Below are 9,201 nucleotides of genomic sequence, written 5' to 3' on the forward strand. Positions count from 1 at the left end.
CTATCTGCGCTAGCCGTCCCTAATTTAGCAGTGTAAGACTAGAGGGAAGGCAGCTAGTCATCACCACACACCGCCAACTCTTGGGCTTCACTTTTACCAATAAATAGTAGGATTCGCCGTCACATTACAACGTCTCCATGGCTGCAAAGGTGAGCGTGTTTGGTGTGATGGGAATTCGAACCTGCAAACTTCAGATTACGAATCAATCGTCCTAACCACGTGGCCATACCGGATCCATTGCATATTGCGTTGAAAATTAAACGTAATGACGAAAGAACTTGACCTTAAAGTTCAGTTAAAGGTTGGTCGTGTAGCTAATTTAATTAATCTGAGATGATTTTAAACTCTATCCAGTAACGCATCACAGCCCTTACTACCGTGTTTCTCCGAAAATAAGACAGGGCTTATATTAATTTTCACTCCAAAATATGACACTAGGGCTTATTTTCGGGGGATGTCTTATTTTGATATATTAAAAAAAATGAAGTTACAAAGTAAAACTATTAAACTAACCATTTAAAATAAACTACTATTAAACTAACTGATTAATACTTAAACAAACTAATTAATAAATTTTTTTTTTATTTCTTTCCTCTTCCTGCCACTCTTAACTAGGGCTTATTTTAAGGGTAGGGCTTACATTAAAACTATCCCCAAAAATCACACCAGGTCTTATTTTATGGGTAGGTCTTATTATCGGAGAAACACGGTAGTAGCATCATATCTTCTGCCATATTTGTCCCCAGTCGCTAGATGCATGTGCTCACACAAGCGCGGCCATTTTGAGCCATCTCGTGGTAAATCCCACACACCTTTACTGACAGCTAGGATAATTAAATTCATAACAAGCATTAGATATTATCCTGAACTTTTATCTTTCTTTCGCCAGAGGAAAACTTGCCATCTAGACAGAAATTTGAAAATAACTCACAAGCCTATCCAGAAATGAATAAAAACCCTGAAAACAGGGTATCTTAGCCCTAAACAAAAGAAAAAAGTCCACCTTTCCAAAGCGTTCGGGTTATAGGGTTTTTATTGATTTGTGTCAAAGTGTCTTGTACCTGCATGTTTTTCTGACGTCATAAGCCTATCTATCGTTGTTTATTTCATTAGCAGCGTATGTTTGCCCGTATAAAACGAGATGACTGACAAGTGCTGTTTCAGAACATTTCAATTCATTTCTTCAAGAGACATTAACTTTTCATCTCAAAAACGAAATTGTTTTAAATTTTCAATATTTCAAAGTTATTGACGTAAATGACCCCCACCAGTACAGGGGTAAGCCTGCGGAGTTACAACGCTAAAAATCAGGGGTTCGATTCCCCTCCGTAAGCTCAGCAAATAGGTCGATGTGGCTTTGCTATGAGAAAAACACACTAACACATAAATGTGATATGTAATGGAAACATTATGTGAACAACGAATCAAGTCCTTAAGTAATTTCATTATTAAACAGAAAAGGGATAAATGGGCCCGGCCTGACCAGGTGGGTTAAGGCGTGCGACTCGTAATCCGAGGGTCGCGGGTTCACATCCCTGTCGCGCCAAACATGCTCGCCTTTTCAGCCGTGGGGGCGTTATAATGTTACGGTCAATCCCACTATTCGTTGGTAAAAGAGTAGCCCAAGAGTTGGCGGTGGGTGGTGATGACTAGCTGCCTTCCCTCTAGTCTTACACTACTAAACTAGGTACGGCTAGTACAGATAGCCCTCGAGTAGCTTTGTGCGAAATTCAAAAAAACAAACAAACAAACAGTCATTATTTGTTGTTTGTTTGTTTCTTTAAGTTGAGCTCAAAGCTACACAATGGGTTATCTGTGCTCTGCCCATCACGGGTATCGAAACCCGATTGTTAGCGTTGTGAGTCCGCAGACATTCCGCTGAGTCACTTGAAAAAGTCAGAAAGTTAAATACACCCATTACTGTACGGGTTTTCATCAATTACTTCGCGGTATTTATGTGACATTTTTTACAACTACGAAATTCTGGGTTTCAGTAAATTATTCGTGTATATGACAACCAAATGACATGGGATTTGTTACAAAGATACATTCTTGCAGGTCCAAAGTAGAGATGAAAATAGTGTTTGTTTTTTCTGTTTTTTTCGTTATTTGGGGAAGGGGTCAAAATTGGCCATGTTAGGATCGTGTGGTGGAGACGCGTTAGATTCGCCCGCGAATGTTGGTCCCTTTAGTTATAACAAAATTTTACTTTTCGTGTAATCTTTTTCAAGACTTCAAATTCTATTTTACAGATATTATCATACATAATCAGCTGTAATTCTTGAAGGCAGAAATAAATATACTACAGTACAAGCTTGGGTTATAATGCTACCAAAGCTGCTAGTCCAGAATTTTCTGTTCAAATGGCAAAAAATATTTTTCAACTTTGACTTTTAAGACGAATAACCCAAACATCAAATCACTTAACAAAAAGGGTCCTTTTCGTTTTGTTTAGAATAGTCCTCAAGTAGATCAGCAGTAGCCTTACTTGTTCATAACACTAAAATCTTAGGTTCAATTACTCGCAATGAAGAAAAACCACGTAACCTGTTGTATCAGGTCATCCCTTAAGTTATGTCCGATTTTAGGCTCAGAAAAAGAGAAATGATTTCAAATGCTTTTAATGTTATTTAATCAATAATGTGTGTTCCATTATTATGAATTACTTCCTGTCAACGATTCATAAGCTTCTGAATGCCACTTCTATAAAATTATTGTGTTTAGAGGAAAATAATGTAGAGAGGGTAGTTTTGACATCTTCATGTGTTCCAAGCTCTTTTCCATTAAGATAGTTCTGTAAACTTCAGAACAGATGATAATCAGATGGAGCAGAGTCTGGAGAATAAGAACTATGTGGAAGTTTTTCCCAGTCTAGCTCTTCAATCTTTGTAGATGTGATCCTTGCTGTATGTGGCTGTGCATCATCCTGGTGTAACACAACACCTTTACGATTGATCAAAGCAGGCATCTTTTCTTTCAGTGCAACATTCAAGCACTCTAACTGTTGACAATAGAAGTCTGATGTAATAGTTACATTGAGTGACAGCAACTCAAAGTGGATCACACCAACAATATCCCACCAAGTGTTTAGCAAGACTTTTTTAGGATGAAGGTCCATTGAGGACTGTGCTTTAGCCAGTTTACCTGCACTGAGCCGTTGTCTGCGGCACTAAACATTTTTATAAAATATCCATTTTTCATCTCCAGTCACTAACCTGTCCGGAAAAGGTGAATTATGTTCACAAGAGTACAAAGAAGTGTAAATGTCCACTCTTGCTCTGAGGTTGGCTTCTGTCAAATCATGGGGGACCAATTTTCCAAGTTTTGACACATTTTCAAATTGTTGTAGATAACGGTGAACTGTTGAATGGGTTGAATTAATCTTCTGTACTAGTTCTTCAACTGTTGCAGCACAATCTTCATCAAGTGTAGCCAACAACAAGTCATCATTAAACTCAACAGGACGACCTGAATGTGGTGCATCACTTAAGCTGTAATCACCTGATCTGAACTTGTGATACCACCTTCAACATTTTCTTTCATTGACAGACTCCGAACCATAAACACCTTGAATGTTTCGTGCAGTTTTTGATGCACTGTTGTCTTTTTAAAGCTCATAATGTGCTCCTCAGACACATCCATCTTCATAAGGGTTTATCTGAAAAAGTGGAGTCGGGTTAGTTTCTTTTATTTGTCTGAATATTTTTATACACGTCCTACTACACATTTTAGTTATTAAAGACTTCTACAAATACAGAAATGATGACGCACTTTCTGTATTAAATTATCGGACAGTGCTTATGTAACTGGACAACGGATAAAGATGTAATGTATAACTTGTTACTAGGTATAGATATGAAGTAATCATCTTCATATGGTGCTCATTATGAATCAATACACCTTCATATAGTACTCGTTATGAATCAATACACCTTCATATGATTCTCATTATGAATCAATACACCTTCATATAGTACTCGTTATGAATCAATACATCTTTGTATGGTACTCGTTATGAATCAATACATATTTGTATGGTTCTCATAATGAATCAATACACCTTCATATAGTACTCATTATGAATCAATACACCTTCATATGGTACTCGTTATGAATCAATACACCTTTGTATGGTACTCGTTATGAATCAATACACCTTCATATAGTACTCGTTATGAATCAATACACCTTCATATGGTACTCGTTATGAATCAATACACCTTCATATAGTACTCGTTATGAATCAATACACCTTCATATAGTACTCGTTATGAATCAATACATCTTTCTATGGTACTCGTTATGAATCAATACATATTTGTATGGTTCTCATTATGAATCAATACACCTTCATATAGTACTCGTTATGAATCAATACACCTTTGTATAGTACTCGTTATGAACCAATACATCTTTCTATGGTACTCGTTATGAATCAATACACCTTCATATGGTGCTTGTTATGAATCAATACATCTTTGTATGGTTCTCGTTATGAATCAATACACCTTCATATAGTACTCGTTATGAATCAATACACCTTCATATGGTACTCGTTATGAACCAATACACCTTCATATGGTACTCGTTATGAATTAATACACCTTCATGTGGTACTCGTTATGAATCAATACATCTTTGTATGGTACTCGTTATGAACTAATACATCTTTGTAAGGTACTCGTTATGAATCAATACACCTTTGTATGGATCTCGTTATGAATCAATGCACCTTTGTATGGTACTCGTTATGAATCAATACATCTTCGTAAGGTACTCGTTATGAATCAATACACCTTTGTATGGTACTCGTTATGAATCAATACATATTTGTATGGTACTCGTTATGAATCAATACACCTTTGTATGGTACTCGTTATGAATCAATGCACCTTTGCATGGTTCTCGTTATGAATCAATACACCTTTGTATGGCACTCGTTATGAATCAATACATATTTTTATGGTACTCGTTATGAATCAATGCACCTTTGTATGGTACTCGTTATGAATCAATACACCTTCATATGGTGCTGGTTATGAATCAATACACCTTTGTATGGTACTCGTTATGAATCAATACATATTTGTATGGTACTCGTTATGAATCAATACATTTTTGTATGGTACTCGTTATGAATCAATGCACCTTTGTATGGTACTCGTTATGAATCAATACACCTTTGTATGGTACTCGTTATGAATCAATACATATTTGTATGGTACTCGTTATGAATCAATGCACCTTTGTATGGTACTCGTTATGAATCAATACACCTTTGTATGGTACTCGTTATGAATCAATACATATTTGTATGGTACTCGTTATGAATCAATACACCTTTGTATGGTACTCGTTATGAATCAATACACCTTTGCATGGTTCTCGTTATGAACCAATACACCTTTGTATGGCACTCGTTATGAATCAATACACCCTTATATAGTACTCATTATGAATCAATACACCTTCATATGGCACTCGTTATGAATCAATACACCTTTGTATGGCACTCGTTATGAATCAATACATATTTGTATGGTACTCGTTATGAATCAATACATCTTTGTATGATTCTCGTTATGAATCAATGCACCTTTGTATGGTTCTCGTTATGAATCAATACACCTTTGTATGGTACTCGTTATGAATCAATACATCTTTGTATGGTACACGTTATGAATGAATACATATTTGTATGGTTCTCGTTATGAATCAATACATATTTGTATGGTACTCGTTATGAATCAATACACCTTTGTATGGTACTCGTTATGAGTCAATACATCTTTGTATGGTTCTCGTTATGAATCAATACACCTTTGTATGGTACTCGTTATGAATCAATACACCTTTGTATGGTACTCGTTATGAATCAATACATCTTTGTATGGTACTCGTTATGAATCAATACACCTTCATATGGTGCTTGTTATGAGTCAATACATCTTTGTATGGTTCTCGTTATGAATCAATACACCTTTGTATGGTACTCGTTATGAATCAATACACCTTTGTATGGTACTCGTTATGAATCAATACATCTTTGTATGGTACTCGTTATGAATCAATACACCTTCATATGGTGCTTGTTATGAGTCAATACATCTTTGTATGGTTCTCGTTATGAATCAATACACCTTTGTATGGTACTCGTTATGAATCAATACATCTTTGTATGGTACTCGTTATGAATCAATACACCTTCATATGGTACTCGTCATGAATCAATACATCTTTGTATGGTTCTCGCTGTGATATTCAGACTTTACAGTTGAATCGGAACTTAAGATACGTTATCGTAAAACCAACTAATTTCCAGATAAAACTGTTTGTTTACCAACCTGTTGACTTCTTCGTTAACCACTGTTTAATGTATCAACACTGTAAAACAATGAACAATATCGTGACACGACGTAACACTGACGTAAAGAGATTGAGGTTCTTACCCGAGAAAATCTTCTAAAGCTGATATCTTTAACACTTAGATCTGAAGAGATATCTTTAACACTTAGATCCGAAGGGAAATATTTAACACTTAGATCTGAAGAGATATCTTTAACACTTAGATCTGAAGAGATATCTTTAACACTTAGATCTGAAGAGATATCTTTAACACTTAGATCTAAAGGGATATCTTTAACACTTAGATCTGAAGAGATATCTTTAACACTTAGATCTGAAGGGATATCTTTAACACTTAGATCCGAAGGGAAATATTTAACACTTAGATCTGAAGGGATATCTTTAACACTTAGATCCGAAGGGAAATATTTAACACTTAGATCTGAAGGGATATCTTTTACACTTAGATCTGAAGGTTTATCGTGGGTAGAACGTATAGACTAATGAAGCCATATGCTCCACTATGTTTGCTTAGTTAAAAATACCACATTACATTTTTTTAGTAGCTGTTTTCGGAAATACTAGTGTATTCATGTATTATTCATTCGGTCCAAGTGCTCCGAGCAACTGAGTATCTTCTCAAAGATGTGCAAAAATATTCCAGTAAATATTTCCTTAGCAACCTGTCTTTTAACAAAACTGTGTATGTAATATACACGTTTTCCTAACGACGTACGTGGTTCGTCGGATTATTATAAGATCCAGTCTCAAACTAACCAGTTTAACAAAATTTTACTGTATTTTCTGCAGGAATACAAAATACGCAGTAACCTAGTAACGTAAATTCTAACACTTTAGACAGTACACGCTTACATAGCAACCCGATTCGTAATAATGTAGGTGCTGGATACGTAACAACACGAGCGTATTATACGTGGACCTGGCGTGACCAAGTGATTAGAGAGCTCAAATCGTGATGTGAGAGTCACTTACAGGTACAAATCTGCACTCCACCAAAGATGCTCGTCCTTTCAGCCATAGAGTAGTTATAATGTTACGGTCGATCCTATTATTCGTTGGTAAAAGAGTACCTCAAGAGGTAGCTGTGGGTATTGATGACTAGAAGCTTTCCCTCTGGTTTTTCATTGTTAATTTAGGGACGGCCAGCTCAGATAGCCCTCATGTAGCTTTGTGCGATATTCATAAAGAAACAACCGTATCGTATGTGACAATATATTATGTGTAATAACACAGAGCTAACAACTTGTCTTCATGTTTGTCTCGAGTTCTTTTAACCTTTTCCTTAATTAAAAATTTAAAGAAAAAGAAAAACTTCGATATATCGTGTAGAAATATAATTCGTTATGTTTAGTATATTAAGCTACAATAAGATATAAGTAGAATTAGAGAGAGACAGAACATGTTCATCTTTTAAACGTAGTGGGCGTTATATGTATGGTCAATCCAATTATTTGTTGGTAAAGCGTAACCCATCAGTTTGCTGTGGCACTGCTGGCCAGATTATATATTACTATGGCATTCACTCTTATTTCGGCCTAGCATGGTCAGGTGGTTAAGGTACTCGATTCTTAATCCGAAGGTCGCGGGTTTGAATCCCCGTCACACCAAACATTCTCGCCCTTTCAGCCATGAGGGCGTTATAATGTGACAGTTAATCCCGCTATTCGTTGGTAAAATAGTAGCCCAAGAGTTGGCGGTGAGTGGTGATGACTAGCTGCCTTCCCTCTAGTCTCACACTACTAAATTAGGGACGGCTAACGCAGATAGCCCTCGTGTAGCTTTGCGCGAAATTCAAACGAAACCTTGGAACTGAATGCGTTACGAACATGTTCCGGTGTCTCTGAGTTATATACACATATATATATATATATATACATTTCTTCTGAAGTTAAACCCGTTAGCTAAATATCCGTCCTGCTTCCCTTTCTTTTTGTAACTGACTGCCTTGTTACAGAAAATCACGCGTGGCTTTCCAAAGGCGTCTACGTGAGTCGCCTAGAAAAACATTTTATATCTCTTCAAATCAAGTACCGTTTTTCTCCGGAACTTTCTCACCAAGTTACAACAGGGCTATCTACGATTAGTTATCCATAATTTTGAACTGGGAGTACAGAAGGAAGAGGTAAGTAACATCAACCACCGCCAACGTTTGAAGTAATTTTGACAGATCGAACAGTGGGATTTCAACGTCAGTCTTGTAATACAACTTACATTCACAAAGTGCCGAGTACGTTTTCGCGGGGAATTTCTCTGGTGAGCCAAGTGTCTTTAGATTCATGATTCGAACACTCTAATTGTTAAGTCACCACTCGTGAAATGGAATTCAATTCTAAACATCTCAGGTCCGAGATATTGTTATAATGAAAATAAATAAATTATTTTGTTTTAATTTAAGAACACTGAATTAAAAACACAAAAAACTATTAATATAACCTAGTTAAGATTCAAAACCATTGATATATTAATTCATTAACCTATAGGGGGGTTCATTTTGTCATGTTACAATAAGTTTGAATATACAAATCAGTTGGTCACGTAACAACCACAGTTAGTGTACATTCTCCGTGGGATGGCATGTATAAGAACTACATTTTTATTCGGAATTTCGTATGGTTGTGTAATGCGGTCTTGAAAGAGGTACGAAACAGCTATTTTCGTTCCAGAATACTCCTACACTCAAGTCATAAAGATCTGTTATATTCGGAAGTTAGGATTTGCTGGACGAATATAGTCCTTGTATTTATGAAATTGGCAAAACCAAATATTGTGGATCTACGTGAAACACGAGGCCCACCCAGAAAGAAAGTTATATCGAGCCATACCCCTGCCGTTGTG

The sequence above is a fragment of the Tachypleus tridentatus genome, chromosome 10, assembly GCF_004210375.1.
Source record: "Tachypleus tridentatus isolate NWPU-2018 chromosome 10, ASM421037v1, whole genome shotgun sequence".
NCBI classification, from domain to species: domain Eukaryota; kingdom Metazoa; phylum Arthropoda; class Merostomata; order Xiphosura; family Limulidae; genus Tachypleus; species Tachypleus tridentatus.